This window comes from Daktulosphaira vitifoliae, unplaced genomic scaffold (genome assembly GCF_025091365.1).
Source record: "Daktulosphaira vitifoliae isolate Bord-2020 unplaced genomic scaffold, ASM2509136v1 Scaffold_1, whole genome shotgun sequence".
Classification (NCBI taxonomy): domain Eukaryota; kingdom Metazoa; phylum Arthropoda; class Insecta; order Hemiptera; family Phylloxeridae; genus Daktulosphaira; species Daktulosphaira vitifoliae.
Genome location: NW_026099572.1, coordinates 80,274,758 through 80,275,686, shown reverse-complemented (window position 1 = coordinate 80,275,686; position 929 = coordinate 80,274,758).

The window sequence follows — 929 nt, the reverse complement described above, 5'->3', positions numbered from 1 at the left end:
CCCCCCAAAATACGCCACTGAATAGATGCTGCAATTGAAATATTCAGAACTATATTTCGTATAGTTATATTCTAAAGCACTTTTAAATATACTGATCCTTTTGGCTAATGTATGTTTGAATCGTCTAAAGCCTTAATAAAAGTCCACATCTCCCGGTTCCCTACTATTAACGTAACTAAAAATAACGGGTAACTGGTAGTTGTGGCGTGTGTTGGGTAAAAGAGAAGAGTTATTTTAGTTCGAGGTATGTTTCGAGGGTAATAAAATAATAAAGAAAAGTAGATATAAAAAGAAATTATTAAGGTTCCTCTTATAAAGATATTACAAATGACCCAACTGGTAAGTACCTGGAATGATACACTGAGGCAACGAAGAGGCGGTGGTCATCTCACAAATACCATGTAATGAGATTATGTATAAGGTACGAACTAGTCAGTAATAATTAATTAAAGTTTGAAAATTAATCTAAATATTTGATCTACTGCTTTATCGTTCTTTAATCAGATTATTAATTCTAAATAATTAGGTGTTAATATAATATAATTGTTGACTCTTATTTATTTTAAATCTTATCTGATAATTATTTTTTGTTCTTATAACAACTTTTAATAGTATCAAGTAATAATACAAATTCTAATTTTTAGTTCATAAAGTAACACATAAGAATTTCGACAATGATGTTTACAAACTTAACGTATCGATGTTGATAGCGTGATTGGAACAGTCGAGAGTGCGATTACAACAGACGAGTAAGCGATTTGAACAAAACAACTATGAGAGATTGCTCTGCCTTTTATAATATTTTATATCCCTGAAAATCATCATTGTCTCATTCTTGCAATGTTGTTGTTTATTGATAAGTAATCATGAGATATAGAAATTAATATATAAATTAGCATAAAATATGTTCGAACCAGACGACAAGGCGT